The sequence below is a fragment of the Meriones unguiculatus genome, chromosome X (genome assembly GCF_030254825.1).
Source record: "Meriones unguiculatus strain TT.TT164.6M chromosome X, Bangor_MerUng_6.1, whole genome shotgun sequence".
Lineage (NCBI taxonomy): Eukaryota > Metazoa > Chordata > Mammalia > Rodentia > Muridae > Meriones > Meriones unguiculatus.
In genome coordinates this window covers 57,691,617-57,707,683 of record NC_083369.1, presented here as the reverse complement: position 1 = coordinate 57,707,683, position 16,067 = coordinate 57,691,617, and the positions used below count along the sequence as shown (strand labels likewise).

Genomic DNA, 16,067 nt, shown 5'->3' with positions numbered 1-16,067 from the left:
AAAACAAAACAATCAAACAAAAGACGGAAATAACTCAGAAAATGATACATTTCTTAGACCAATATCTTATAGTACATGATTTTTCAAGAGATGTGGGTCATTCTAAAATACATTTCGCAAGAAAACCAATTAGAAAATTAATGAGTGCTTGGGAATTCACCAATATACATGTAAGAAGTGGAAAGAAAAAAGTTATTGGGCCAAGAAGAGAGCACAGTGGAAATAAGAATGTGTTTACAGGTACTTGCCTACTTTAGAGCTACTTGATTATCAATGAATACATTTTTGTGTAGAAGTCTCTTGTGTACTTTTTGCCATGGCACAACTCCAGGCAGGAGGTTTCTACATTGAGAACAAGAAATATGCAGTAGATGATGTTTTTTTTCTCTATCCCTGCCACCTCTGAAGTTGTTGACCTTAGTAACATCATCAATAAATTGCTAGAGACCAAAAATGAGGTCCACAAACATGTACAATTCCAGTTCCTTTTCAAGGGTCAGTTTCTTTGAATGCCCTTGGTCAAACACATGGAACTGGAGAACATTTTATTAGAAGAGGTTGTGGAACTAATGGAAAAATATATCACACCCCAGCCAGAGAAATGCATGTTCCAGGATTGCTGGATCAGCTCAATTAAAGGGGCAGAACAATGGATGGATCCTGTCTGGTTCTTTTGATAATACTCCTCCAGTCTGGTTATTGGAAAGAAAGTCAATAATGACAATTTTGGAACATAGAGATGTTGTGAAACAACATGTGAGATGGTTTGGATGAAAAAAGATGATTTGTCCTACTTAATACTGAGTGTCTAAGTGGATCTTATTGGGCCTCCTATGGGAATGTAGAGAAGAACAAAGTGAAAGTCCTACAGTGTTGCAGAGGGAATGCTGGGAGTGTAGATTCTATATCAGTGGAGAGCTCAAAAACTAAATTTTTCAATGGCTCCTGGGATAATATGCTAAATATCTGCTCTACAAACCTGACAGGTGAAGAAGATGAAATGGAAGAATCCACAAATTGACCAAGCAAGAAGCAAACAAAGCAAAACAAAACAACAACAAACAGCAGCTGAGACTGACAAGAATACCCTTAGTGACCTTCTCTGACCACACAGAAGAAATTTCTTCAGTACTTTGGTCAGATGCTGAAGAAATCAGCAGTGTATCTTGGGATCACACAGACTGCGGGATGTTGAGTCTGGTGGTCTTAAGTCAACTCTGACAGGAAAGAAAGTGTTTAATTGTATTTCTTATTTTCTCCTTTATAAAAGTTTGGCAACTGAAAGCACCGAAAGACTGTGGGATCCCCTGAACTAAAGATGGTTCTTTGGTGTTGCTGTCCCTCACCTCACATACAGGCTGGGCAACATCAGTGAAGCGGTCTCCTTCCCACGAACAGTGCCTGTTCTCAGGCTCTTTAGATAACATCGTCAAGCTGTGGGATACAAGAAGTTGTGAGGCTCCTCTGTACAGTCTAGCTGCTCATAAAGATAAAGTTCTGAGTGTGGACTGGACAGACACAGGACTACACTTGTGAGTGGAGGAGCAGGCAATAAATTATATTTCTACAGATATTCCCCTACCACTTCCCATGTAGGAAGTAGGGGCTTCCATGTAGGGGCTTGAAAGTTACTGATAAACGACTTATTTGTAAAAAAAAAAAAAAAAAAGATGTGTTTACATTAAAGTGAATACTTGAGCTGGCAGGGTAAGCTAGGAATCCCCGAACTCTGAAGGCTGAGAGAGGAACAGGAGGAGTCCCAGGCCTGCCTTGGCTACACTGTGAGACACTGCATTAAACAGACACACACACACAAAGACTTTTAACATTCCATTCACTTGTGGGAAGATTTTCAGCTTAGCTCTGTGAATGGGAAACCAACTTTCTTTCATCTGATGCAAGGCACAAGCATGTGGCACCACACCAGCCACATTTTTGTTTGTCACAGACACATTCAGGATTAGTATTTCCTAAAAAAAAAAAAAAAGAGGAACTTCTTTATCAGCACATTCAACAGATGTGAAAAAAAAAAAGAAAAGAATCAGTGTTACTCTACTTAAAATGGTTGTGTGAACCCACGGTGGTGGCACTCACCTTTAATCCCAGCAAGCACTCAGGGAGACAGAGGCAGGTGGATCTCAGTGAGTTCAAGGCCAGTCTGGTCTAGAAAGTGAGTCCAGGACAGCCAAGGCTACACAGAGAAACCCTGTCTCAAAAAAAGTGTGTATGGCCAGATAGGTCATTGTCAGGGACATGCCACTGAAGACAGCCCTTTGGACTATGGATAGGATTCAGGCCAGTGACAGGTATTGATTTACTCGTGGCAATACATTTGCTTTGGTGTGTTGTTTGACATCTTGTATCCAAGAGGGAAATGGGGAAATGGGGAAATGCCTGTGCTCCAGTTGATAATAATATGGTTCAGTCAGTAAAGTGCTTGCCTTGTGAGAGGGGAACCTACAACAGGTGTGGTAACCCATGCTTGCATGTGACGGTGGAGACAAGGCTCTCCTATCCTCTGCCATGCACACCTATACATATATACATCAGGACTATAAACATACACGCAGACACACTTTTGATAAAGGATGTATATACATATATATATATCACCTATACTTTGGGAAAGAATTCACTGTGTTCAGTTTCATAAAGCAAATGAATTAGATGGACAAATGGATTTGACTCTGTGTGTGCATGCATGTGTGTGTTCAAGTTTAGACTCACACTAGCTTCTCTAGCTCCACCATCTCCAATGTTGTAGCTGTATATTCACCTTAGACCAAGATTGGTTTCCAATCTCAGGTTTAGGTTAGATATGCCTAAAATATGAATTTTAGATGCCATGAAAATATACAAAAGTGAAAAAAAAACCTCCCCAAACTCAAGAGGTAAAGTCCACCAAGTCCAGTTCACAGCTTATTTTCCTCCCTCCCCACAATAGAGGCCATCTGCCTGAGACTCTCACAGATGCAATTCTCAAAATGGCCACGAGGTGGCAGCCAACGTATATTCGTACATACATTAATTAAAAGGGCTAAGAATATCTCCAGATTAAGGTAGTAGTAGTTTATTTAGAAGCTTCAAGGGCATACTAAAGCACTCCCATTTATGGATCATCGCAAATCTAGTGCTCAACAGCTCACTTCATCCTCCCTTAGTGTAAAGTTGGGAGTGTAAACTGTATATAGAAGTGTGCTTTATAGAGAACATGGTGTTCACGCTTGGATTACCTGATACTCAGATGCATTTCCCAGACCTTCCAACCCTTCTCCAATGAGGCTATGGTACACCTTCCTGTCAGACACCTTCATTCTCGGTCAGCCATTTGCATTGTGTTGCACTATGCTTGCTGGTGACCTCCAGGAGCAGCCTGGTATTTGTGGTATGTTTTACAATTATTCTTTACACTTAGAATCTTTGCAGGCAAAATTAGAATCATTTAGTTCAAGATGGTTAGGTGTGTGTGTGTGTGTGTGTGTGTGTGTGTGTGTGTGTGTGTGATCTACACAATTACATGCATGTAGAGACCAAAAGAGGACACTGGGAGCCCTGCTCTATCATTTACTGTCTGTTTCACTTGAGACAGGGTCTCTCATTAAACTTGCAACTAGGCTGGAAGCCAGCAAGTGGAGTTACAGTTGCATGTGTCACTGTGGCTAGCATTTAAATCTTTGAAAGACTCAGTGAAAAGGATAGTCCTAGAGTACAGCAATACTGTGGGACATTGGTCAGGAAGTACAGCCTGTCATTGTCATGAGCAAAATGTGTGTGAGAGGAATAGCAATCTTTCTTCACTTTGTGCTTTGAAACTTCTGGGTAAACAGCTAGAGACATATAAGAGAAACTGATCTACATCAGTTATTATCTTTGTAACTCACCTTTCCCCATTATTAAGATCATCCTTTCAGGAAAATATATTTTATTCATGCAGGCAGTATCTCATTGTGTAGCTTGGGGCCATGTAGTCAATCTGGATTGAGTTTGTAATACAATTTAGCATATCAGCTGTTTGTTTTAGTTTCAAGAATATTAAATGCTACCCTCCAGAACATCAGCTCCAGGAGAAGCCATCTATCATTCTGAACCAGCTCCTGCCTGTAGACTACCTTAATCTTCAGTGGTTCATCATTTCCATGAGAGTAGGATTTAATGTCCTTTCATTATCACACCAAAGGATGATTTTTGGACATTTCTCCTGTTCATATGCCCTTTTCTACCCAGTATATAATATGTGACATTGTAATTGAAGAGTAAACTTTTTATTTTAATTAATTTATTAATTTTATATACCAATCATAACCTTGTCCCTCTTCTCCTCCCAGCCCCACCTTCCCTCCTTCTTTTGCCCTCCCCTTCCCCTATTCCTTAGGTAAGGGGAGAATCCACTAACCCCAGCTCATTAAGTCAAATCAGAACTAAGCATATCCTCTATCCTCTTTCCCTGTGGACTGCCGGGTGGGGGGGAGAGGCTAGTAATCAAAAAGCAGGTAACAGAGTCCATGTCACAGACAGCCCCCTCTTTCCTTTCAAGAGGACCCACATGAAGCCTGAGCTGCTCATCTGCAACATCTGTAGGAGGCCTGGGTCCAGTGCCTGCATGGTCCTTGGTTGGTGCTTTGTTTTCTTTAATCCTCTGGGCCCTGGTTAATTGGCCCTGTTGGTCTTCTTGTGGAGCTCCTGACACCTCCAGTTCCTTCTATCCTTCCCCAACATTTTAACAAGACTCTATATGTGTAGCTTAGTGTTTGTGAGTTTCAGCATCTGTTTCCATCGTCTGCTGGGTCTGGCATGGACTTTTGAAACATCAAAGCCCAACCCCAATCATACATTTCCTGCAACAAGACCACATCTACTCCAACCAGTTCATACCTCTGTGTGTGTGTGTGTGTGTTTGTGTCCCCATACAAGAATTTGTTTTCTTTTATTGAACAGATCAGAAAGAGTCATATGGAGAAGGAATGAGGAATATTTTACAGAAATCTTTAGTGGATTTTTTTTTTCAATGCAGTTTATTCAGGAACCTTGAACAATCATCTGACCCTGGGGAAAGCCAGCCCACAGCCTAAATAGCCTCTGGGTAGCCAACCCCAGCGTGCCACGTGAGCAATGCAGATAGGTCCACATACATGGAAGCAAGCCAGATCCTCAGCCTTAGCCAAATGTGGAGTTGTTCGTGACAGAGAGCACTCACCATCGGGAAGGTGGAAGGCGGAAACCAGCTCCATCTTTAAGGCGCGGCATTACGCAGCTCTCTGCAGTTCCCCCTTTTTGTTTTAGACGCATCAGGCAAGAGTAGAGGTCTGATCTGTGATATTAGAAATAAATTGGGACTTTGTACTGATATTCATTTAGGTGTCATCCACCCAAAGAGCATCAGACCCATCAGATACCTTTTTCTCAGAGGCGGGACCTGAGGCATCAACCCGCATGCAATCAGACTTGCTCTTCTCTGGGTCGAAAGCGGCTGACCCTGAGTGCAGTGCTTAGCCTCGCATCCTGAGCGTAACATTTTCGCTTTTTATGGTAGCCAACCATGCTTGGGGAGAATGTCCTGCTTCAATGGCTGTAAAGGCCTGAATGATCATGGCTGCATCACACTGTTGTGAGACTCTAATCTTGCATATACACCACAGGCAAACCAAGGAGACCAACACCAGAAGGCCTGCTAATGCTCCCATGCCCGCCCATTCCTTCAGATGATTCATGGCTGCAGCAATCCATGATGATAATCCTGTGGCTAGTCCTGCGTCCACTCTGGTAGAATTTACCGTGACAATGGCCACTCTCAGCTGCTCCATCGTAGTATCGAATTCTCCAGTCCAATTACCTAAAATATAGCTAGACAATTGTTTAGACAGATTTGCAGCGCAGGAAAAATTCTCATGTTGTATGCTAGTGACTCAAAGTCCAGCATACTTTCATTGACGGCCAAGTTGAGCGATTTGCCATAGGGTATCAATTTGCTCCTGCACGACGAGGTCAATCCTCTGATTGAACACCATCAAGCCTCCTTTTAGTTGAGCATTAATTCTTTTTTGTACGTGGATTTTTTTTTATACAAGGGATTAAACCAGTACTCCGCTGACTCAGACAAATACTATTAGTGTGTTGTCTTCAACACTTATGGCAGGTATTCATTTTGTAAGGTTGTGAGGTTGCTTCAATCTATATCTGCTATTTCTGGCATTTATTACCATAACATATATACAATGTATTACTCTGGGTCCTAGGCAAAGAATAGTATGCAGCTAATTTAAGATGACAGCTCTGTATTTATTAGCTTAGGTTGTAAAAACTGACTGCATGGAAAAATCCCAAGATAAGTAAAGTTGGTTGTCGGATTGTTCTCAAAGGGCAGGTTAAACAAATAGGCTGAGTACACAATAGGATAGCAGTCTATGTCTTAACTGACCTCAAGGGGTATCATTAACTCAGCAATGAGGTCCAGCAAAAGTTGCAGTTTTTTTAGAATATAAGCGATGTTATCATAATGTTGTATTGCCACAATTTCCAAATGCTCATACCAACAGAAACAAACTTTCATCAACAAGTGAACAGATAAAGCAAATGTGGTGTCCCGAGCCTATAATTCCAGCATTTATTAAGCTAAGGCTGGGGGTTCTACTAATGAGATACTGTTTGAGGGGGGAGGGAGAGAGTGAACAGAGTAGGCAGGACATCTCAGAGAGAGAATGTCTTCCAAACAAGCTGAAGTCCCCTGGTTCAGTCCTCAACACTTCAAAACAAGTAAAATAAGAACTGTTGATATTTGCAACAAGATGGTGAAATTAAGCATAAAAACTGTGGATGAGATAAGTCCAACCTGACTAAGACTCTTCTAATTAGACTTTAAATTTTTTATTTTATTTTTGAGATCATATTATTTCTTGGAAATGAATCATATGATAACATTTGTCTGGGGACAGGGTTTTAGGAGACTTAACGAGACTAGCTACACAACCAAAAATGTTAAGTCCTGCAAAGTAATGATAATATGTTGAGCTTCATCTCTTCACTTTAGAGAACATAGATGTGTATAATTTTAATAAAGCAATTTATAAAGCATTATTATTTTTGACATTCCTGAACAACTGTGTATTTCAACATCCATTTGAGATATACACTAGAATCATTACTATTTAAGCTGGTGTTGACCGATGGTATCAGCAATCCTGTGGGTGACCTCTCCTGCCCTGTCCCATTTTTCCAAGGGAGAAGCTGGGCTCAGAGAGCCCTACCCTGTCTTACTCTTCTTCAAACACTGCTCAACATGGAAAGTGAGTCTAGAACAGCACACTCCCTTGGGGACAGGATCCCATATCTCTTGAGCCATCCTTCCCCTTAGTTCCAGAGTTGTAAGGAGTCCACCTAGAATAGTGTCCCCTGCTTCTCTCCACCTGGCAAGGATGCCCACCTCAGGACAGGCCCAAGAGAAGGCAGGAGAGACTCCTTCTATCTAGGACCCCTTGGTCTCTGTCAGAACATTCCCAAGGTCATCCAAAAGGAGTCAGGTTTCCATGGAAACTGAGATGTAGTAGGTCTTAGTCAAACCAGAAATGCTTGTTTGTCCGCCCCCCCTCCCCATGCCCCTTCTTGTTTCTGATAACAAAGCACCTTTCACCCTGGAGGTCACTTCCTGTCAACAGACATGTGTTTGCTTCACAAAACTTAGCAGAATTTTGCCAAGTGTCTGCATTCCTTTCTAAAATGGTAGCCTTCAAAAGAGTAAGCATTTTGGTTTCCTAACGAAAATGTTCGTTAGAGAAAGTGGGATGCAGGATTTAAAAAGCATGTTTTTAGGAGCAGAACTATACTCATCAAACCAGATTACTCAGGTCAATTAAAAGACGTTTTGGTCCCCATGATGAAGTCAGGTTTCCATGGCAATAACAATGCTACGATTGTTAGACAAATTTACAACGCCTCCACATGGCAGTCTTTTCTCCTGTCCCTGAAAGTAAAACCCCTTAAGGCAACCAAAGAAATCATCGTCATTTAAAAGTATACCAGGTTGCGTTCTATTATTAGACCTCTGTGCAAGTTGTGGAAATAAAACATGTCCGCAGCAGCAGAATCCTGTTTTCAGCAGATGACGCAGGTCTAACTAAAAGGTTATTAGTCGCCTTGATAACGTCAGGTTACTGTGGCAACATCGAACTGCAGACTTATCCTCTATTCTGGCACTGCTTGCATACAACCATCCTTTCTCTATTATCTTTCTCAGGAAAACAAAAGGTTTAGTCTTTTGCAGGGTACCATCTTAGAAAGGGATGCAGACAATTGGCAAATCTCTGCTCAGTTTGTGAAAAGCAAACACATGTCAGTTGACAGGAAGTTTGTTTGCTGTAATTGTGAATATACTGGACTTTTATTGTCAAGAGAGACACAGATATCTTTATTATGGAACTGCATAGACTATGTTCAAATCTAGCCTTATCACTCCCTTTGCATGTATCAGCTCTCATACAGTAAAGTCAGACAAAGGCAACAATAGCTCCTCCTCATTGGTTGTGAGAAAATTTTGAAAGTGTAACTTAGTGCCAAATAACAAGGAAGCTAACAAATAAGCTAACAGATATACTATTAATATATCTATCACCAGTGCTAATATTATGTGGATTTATGCAGATAGACATGGTTAATTTTCATATATGACTTTCATCAAAGATGATAGTTATATCACTTGCATTCCTCAGTGAGTAGGAGTTACTGAGCTGCAATCATGGTTTAGCAGGTAAAGCACTTGCTGCCATGGTGAAAGGAGAGAACAAACACCTAAGGGTTGTCCTCTCACCTCTACACATGGGCTGAATTGCTAATTTCCTTGGTGTCTTATATTACTGTACGTGATAAATTATGCTATCTTTTAAGGACTTAAAATTACATTTATTTATATATGTCCATGGCCAAGAAAAGAACATTGTTTCCCTTGAACTTTCTCAAAGGAAGCCTCTTGAATTGGCAGAAGGCACCTCTGCTTACCCACTGAGCTGTTCCCCACATGCCTCTGTTTTTGAAAGTTTGTTCCCTGGCTAATGGTTCCATTTAGCAAAGTCATGGAAACATAAAGAGATGGAGCCTGGTTAGAGAAAGTTGTTCACTTCAGATGCTTCTTCTTGTCAGGCATGTGATGAACACCTGTCTTCTTCCACACACTCCTGCTGTCATGTTATAATGGAACTGATCATTAAGTCTTCTCCATGGTGGGCTGTACTCATAAGATTAAATCTGTCCTCCTGGATACTCCTGTCAGGGATGTTGTTCACACCCATGCAAAAACAACACAGTGTGTCATGTGCAGAAGTAAACATATTAATGGTTAGCATTCGTATGATCTCTGAAGTTAGCATTATGGTATCTCATTATGTTGTTTTCCTGTGCATGTAAAATGTAACATTTAGGGTTGGAGAGATGGCTCAGAGGTTGAGAACACTCACCGTCCTTCCTAAAGGTCCTGAGTTCAATTCCCAGCAACCACATGGTGGCTAATAACCATCTATAGTAAGATCTGGTGCGTAGGTAGAATGTTGGCTACCCAGAGGCTATTTAAGCTGTGGGCTGGCTTTCCCCGGGGTCCGAGGATTGTTCAATCTTCCTGAATAAACTGCATTGAAAAATAAATAAATAAATAAATAAATGCAAGCAAGGAAAAAAAAACTTTAAAAAAAAGCTTTAAAAAATAAATAAAAAAATGTAACATTTATATCATATTTTATATAATTATTACATAGTGTTAATATTCAGCTTTTTTTCTGTTTTTCTTTTCATGTGAACTGTTATGCTGAGTACTAACATATTCTGATTAAATAACAAGGTATACGATACGATTTAATTTTTCCTTTTTTGTTTGTAGTTATGTGGGGGGGGATACATTTGTATATATGCATGTTTGTGGGCACATGTATATATGTGTGGGTGCCTCCATTGTTTCCATACTAAGAGCCTCAATTGTGCTAGATCGGAGGCCAGCAAAGGAAAAGAACTCACTCAAGGTTCTGGGGTCTATACACAGCTATAACAAGTAGAATGCAGGTTTGATGTCTTTGTCTGTCTGCATGGTCCATTATTATTTGTTACTCCATTGTGATATTTGTTGTTCTTGAGGATCAGTAAGCAATCTCTTCACCCATACCATACCAGCAGTAAACAAACAAGCAAATAAATAAGTAAGAAGAAAGCAGAAAACACAGGGAGTCACAAGCATAAGACAGAAGGACCCAGAGCTTGAGTGTTGGTAGTTACCATTCACTTTGTTTGAGACTGTCTTGCACATGCATCTGGAAGTTGTTTTATTACCACCTCTCATCTCATTGGAGGAGATCTAGGCTTCCAGGTGTGTACTATCTCATCCATCTTAATGTGAATTCTATGGAGCTGAACTCGGGTCTTCAAGCTTTTGTGGTAAGAACTTTACACACTTTATTTTCTCCCCCATATTTATTTCTCACTACTGTATTCTGGAGTCTCTGATTCAAATTTTCTCATTAGGATACATAGTAATTTTCTTTCTGAACCAATCACCCTTCTTCTAAGGTTCTATCCTAAAGGCACAATGTACAAGTATCGAATGCCATAAATAAGCATAAGGTCTTTCCTTGTGAAATAAATCATAACAGAAGAAGACTAAAAATAATATAGATGTTCACCAATGGGGGGCGCTGAATAATCCAAGATACATCTACATCCTATACTATAATTCATGTATAATAAAATAGGGTTCCTTTTCTCTACTACTATATAAGTGATCATCAGTGTACATTACTAAGTGAAGAAAATAAGATATGGAAAAATGTCTAGAGCAGCTGCTACGTAATATTGTGGCATGGGCTACTTACATATAGCCATTCAAATTCATATCATTAAATTCATATGAAATTAAAAATTTTTTTCCTGTCATACTCATTATATGTCATGAGTTCTATATATATTCAGTGTCCAGACTTCAAAGAAACTTAAACATGAAGCAAAACAAATAAGATTTATGCTCAGCTTCATAGGATTGTAGAATAACAAGCCTTTTTTTTTTTGAAAAAGGGAACTACCACAAAAAAATTAAGTATTTGCTTGAACCTTCTTTTCATACCAGAATTTAGCAGAAGTAAATTTATGTAATAAAAGAATCCTAAATAATAAATACACAGATGCTTATAAAACTATAATATTGCCCATTTACAATCCTTAGTGAAAAGCAGATCTACCCAACAATCTTCCCCAGCTGCAAAAATCTTGGTGTGTAATACAGATTAGAAATTTCATGTTGACTTGATCAGCTGTAATACTTGGATCTGGTGATCAGCTTTAATGTCATCACAAGAGAGACAACTAGACCTTGTGAGTTCTTAATTACACTGCAGGAATAAACATCACCATATTTGACTTTTCCCCCCCAAAATCTGAGTGTATTATAGACTCTAAATTCAATATGAATTTAACTTGTATAGAAGTGATCCAGACATGCTGTAAATAAAAGTTAACCTATAGAATAGTTACAGTTTAACCTCAAGGGCAAAGAACTGGGCTGCATCTGAGAAGGCAAGCTTTTTTTTCTCAGTTCACTAATTCAAGTTTAATCCTATCTATTTACAACCATCTTCAAAGACACACACAAAATAATGTTTGATTAAAAGTCCAGGTACTGCTTGGCCATCAAACTTTGCAACTGTTTTTATAAGAGTTTAGTTCTGTCCTATTAAGTCTGCTATGCAGATATTGCTGATTTCACTCTTAGTATATCATATATTATTTTTCTTGGGTCACCCGTCCCCCATCTCTAAAAATATGAGATATCAAAACAACCACACAAACAAATAGATTCAATAAATGAATGGCACCAAGTTTCAGCAAACATGTGCAATACATGGAGTTCTTGTCTGGAAACATAGAATGGAACAATCATTCTTATATCCTGCCTGGAAAGATATACTTGTGTAAATTTATACAAACTGTGAAAATGGCATCCAGTTTACATGACAACTATGGTGCAGCACATGATGTCTGCAAACTGAAAATGTCTCCTTCTAGTCCACCCTTCTGTGACATTGCATGTCCCTGAAAGCAGGACATCTTCAGAAATGCCATTTATAAGAAGCAAATCTGAAACCACAGATGTGTTTCAGAAGTCTCTTGAGTTGGACACCATGGGAACATGCCAACAAACAGACTCCTTAAATCAATCTTGTCCATGCTATGTTACCCTATTTTATAAGAGTGCTATACGAAGACAGCTCTGCCCTTTATAAACTCCTCTGTTGTCATACATGATATCATGGAACCTATTTGTAATGTTAATTAACTCTGCTTTTAGAAACTTACTGAGTAACAAATGTGAAAATTGTTGGCCTGTGAAGGCAGAAATTAAGGAGAAACCATTTAGCTTTGGGTTGACCAGATGTGTGACCAGGAATTTTGTTATACATCACTGGAAATTTTGGTTCAAGAATGAATAGGAGAGGACAAACACGGTGGTTCATGTCTATAATTACATCACTTGAGAGGCAAAGGCAAGCAAATCTCTGTGAGTTCAAAGCCGTGCTGGTTTATATAGTGAGTTCCATGACAAACAGGGCTACATGATGAGACCCTGCCTCTAAATAAATAAATAAATAAATAAATAAATAAGAGCTAGAGAGATTGCTTAGCAGTTAACAGCACTTGCTGCTCTTGCAGAATTTGATTTCCAGTACGCAACTCAGGTAGCTACAATTGCCTGTAACTCCATTTCCAAGGAAACTGACACTCATTTCTCTCCTCCATGAGTATCCATACAGAATTAAAAATATAACTAAATCTTAAAAGGGAAGAATGAATAATAGGTGTAGCTGCTGTGATTGTTAAAATTCTTGGATGAGCCTCATGAACCCCTTTTAAGGATTCAGTTTAGAGATGAGAATCAACTCAGAATGTCAAGAATGTTATCCATGGATCCACAGATTTGGGGGTACACCTGGGGTGTGGAATCACGTGAGTCTCCTGAGCATCACCCTAATGCCTAATTCATGGAATTATTTCAGATTGCTAAGAAAGACTTTTCACCTTTCTGGGATAGTTGGGTCTCTCTGCCACAAGAGGTGTTGAGCTCTCAATGTGGTCACCCACAGCGTTACCTGAATCCAAGTCCTGGAGGTTAGACTCTGCTTTTCTCATCACATCATCTCAGCCTCCACTAAAAGAGCATTAAAATGGGTGAAAATGGCATCCACTTTACGTGACAACTATGGTGCAGCACATGATTTCTCCAACTGAAAATGTCTCCATCTAGTCCACCCTTCTGTGACCTTGCATGTCCCTGAAAGCAGGACATCTTCACCCTTTAGACCACCTGAGAAAGCATACTTACTAGAAAATGTAGGTCAGGATGCAGGCAATTGGTAGAGTTGTCCAATGTTAGTGACCACATAACGTTCCCATTGTCAGGGAGGTAGGGGGAGTCGTTGCCCTTAAATGTGACTTCAGAGTATTATCAGTACACAGAGACTTGAGGATACCATCTATCTTTTAGAAGCTGAGGATTTTATTCTATCTAAAGGAAGGAAGATGCACAGTTTGACATCTGTTGCAAAAAACTAAGAGACTGTCCATAAACACAAAACTGATTGATTCTGGAGCTCCAGAACTTTAATGATGTTTCAGAGTGGTAGGTTAGGGGTAATAGGAATAAGTGCAATTACTTCAAAAGTACTTTGGTTGACCCAATAAATTCTTATTCCATGTTCTAAGATGCTTTCTTCCATGGGAGGGTGCATTTGTGACCAACACACATCTAGCCTCTCTCTATACATTCATCTCTTCTCCACAACAGCAACAACTTATATGACAGGAGAGTATGGAATGAGAAACTGTCCAGGTCCTCTCTCTCAACCGTAGATGTCCTAAGGTGAAATTTTCACTTTAAGAAGTAAAGTAAATGTTCAAAAGTCTATACCCGACCATACAAATCAACTAACACACTAGCTATAGTCAAAATTTTAACAATGCACTATCTTTCCTACAAAACAATTATTTTTATTGGTTGTGGCATTCCATATTATTTTGCTTATCTGATTCTACTGGATATGAAGTACTTATATTTGCTAAATCTGGCAACTCTAGGGACTCTCAAGAAAAGACTAAGAGAAGTCTTTCAATGGTAGGTCCCTGGAAAATTAGCAGATCTGATTAACAATACAGACAAAATATTGTCATCCTGAGTGGTCACAGTTTTTATGGGTTAACTGACAGAATCGAGGAAATGGATTGTTTCTGAGGATTTCTGTGAAGTTTTTCTGGGGAAAAGATTTTTTTTGCAGTAGACAACTGACAAAAAGTGTGGCTAGAAGCATCCAGCCAATTTGATGGGCCCAAAAAGAAGAAAATATGGAAGAACTGCACACTGGCCCTCTTCACTGGAGCTGAAGTGTTCTTGTGGAATGCATGAAACTGACTGTTCATGGTGAACGAAGGTTATTTGGATATCCAGAAGGCAGGCAATTTTATTCCAAAGATATTTGTTCTGGGACCAGCTAATTCCCAGATAAAAGACTAACTCCTTTCCTACTGCACAAACCACCCCAGAGATGCCACATGTACAAAATCACAGTTCCTCTATTAGGCAAGAAGCCAGAATTTTTCCACTGTAAACACAGTGGGGGCCAGCTCCCACATAAATCAGGGAAGTACGTGAATTCCGGAGCTTTCTGAAATTCCTCAGAGTGCTGGATTCTTAGCCCTCTATCTCTTTGCATGAGAGCAATAATGAAGGCTTCTGCCTTCTACCATGTTTTCCTCCTGCTTTTCCTTGCTCTGGCCTGCTGCTTTCTCTTGTGGAGGTGTGTGACAAGATAGGAACAGACTCTTCCCATTTCCGTGCTCACCTAATCTCTTACCCTCAATATGCAGTAATGGAAGGCACACTATGAAACAAGGAAAGAAAGGTTCTAGGGCAACTGGAGAAATGCCTAGCTCTTCTGTGAGCAGTGTGAACAGATGAATGAAGTGGCAGTATGAAAAAAATATGAGATTTTAAAACAACATTTTGCATTTATTTATAGTGTGGGTATGGGAGTGTGCTCATCCCAGGGATCCGAGGACAATTTTAAAGAATTGGTTCTTTTCTTCCAATAAGTGTGTTCCAGGTATCAATACAGGTCAGGTCTTCAGGTTGTTACCAAGCACCTTTGCTGGTGAGCCAGCATATGGGCCTAAGAATTCAGTAGTCTTAATACTTACGGTTGCACATTCCAATCTACTACCGTAAAAGAATGCATTTTTTTGCCAATTGGCCAAATTATGCATTCCATGAAATTTTAATATACTAATCTATTATTCTAGTGTTAGAAAGATGAATTACTTTTAATTTTCTCTATCTAATTTCCATATGTATTACACAGTTTACATTTATGCCTCAGAATATGTCTTGGGGTAATTCTAGACTTCAAACTCTAAAAGGGAAACCTTAACAACTAAGTTGTGTTTATGCTACATCCCATTTAAATGGGAAACATGACAAAGAATAACTTCATACATTGCTGGAGAAAGAGCAATTTCATATGTTCCCTATACAGAAAAATTACACAAATTGACAAAAAGTAAATGTGAAACTTGCACAAAGAATGTTGTCCCAGTTACTAAGGTGTCAGTCTTGGCTCATATGTGCATGAGAAAATGTGTAGAAAAATGGTCACTGCAGCATAGCTACGCATATCAAAGCAGTTCCAGATGACCTGACTCAAGAAACCTCAGAAATACATTCCAATAAGAAGAGTTGTACTGGGTTATGGTGGTCCACACCTTTGATCCCGGCACTCAGGAGGCAGAAGCAGGTGGATCCCTGTCAGTTTGAGGCCAGCCTGGTCTACAGAGTGAGTTCCAGGATAGCCAAGGCAACACAGAGAAACCTTGTCTTGAAAAACCAAAAAGAAAGAAAAAGAATGTTAGTTAAGTTGCAGACTGGATCTTAATCTATGGGTTCTTTGATGGTTACATACATGCCAACACTCAATTTCTCTGCATAATTCTACCATAACCATTCCCAGATGCCAGGATCCTAAGGGCACTGATCTCCCTGAGTCCTCTTGAGTATATGGACT

The 16,067-nt window shown here is 39.7% G+C and overlaps 1 pseudogene; it reads left to right on the top strand.

Annotated features, from left to right (window-relative positions):
* Positions 1-316: 316 nt before the first annotated feature.
* On the top strand, positions 317-1,625 carry LOC110541447 (ribosome biogenesis protein WDR12-like; annotated as a pseudogene).
* Positions 1,626-16,067: the final 14,442 nt, after the last annotated feature.